Source organism: Megalobrama amblycephala, linkage group LG20, assembly GCF_018812025.1.
Source record: "Megalobrama amblycephala isolate DHTTF-2021 linkage group LG20, ASM1881202v1, whole genome shotgun sequence".
NCBI lineage: Eukaryota > Metazoa > Chordata > Actinopteri > Cypriniformes > Xenocyprididae > Megalobrama > Megalobrama amblycephala.
The window spans coordinates 23,529,668-23,530,071 of record NC_063063.1 but is presented as its reverse complement, the minus strand read 5'-3'; positions in this window follow the sequence as shown (position 1 = coordinate 23,530,071).

Here is a 404-nt window from a genome sequence, read left to right as displayed (position 1 = left end):
TCAGCTTGTGCCATTGGTATTTGTAAGTCTGAGTATTTATGCATATGTGTATTTCTGAAATACTTCATCATAAACTAATACAATTGAATATAATTCATAATTTAATATATTTAGAGTAATATATATATATATATACTGTCATTGTCTGATTTTTTTTTTTAGCAGTGGTGGATACGCACACACACACACACACACACACATACATACATACACACAAACAAACCAACTACAACAACAAAGGTACAACAGTTGCTGTGGAACAGATGTTGTGGAAATGTGGAAGCATATTCTGGTGGCCTTATAGTATGTTTTTGCCCACCAGGGTGAAAATTTGACAAGTTGTGCATATTTACCTTTACAAATCTTTGATCATACTGCCCTCATGTGGCAGGAATGAATAGTGA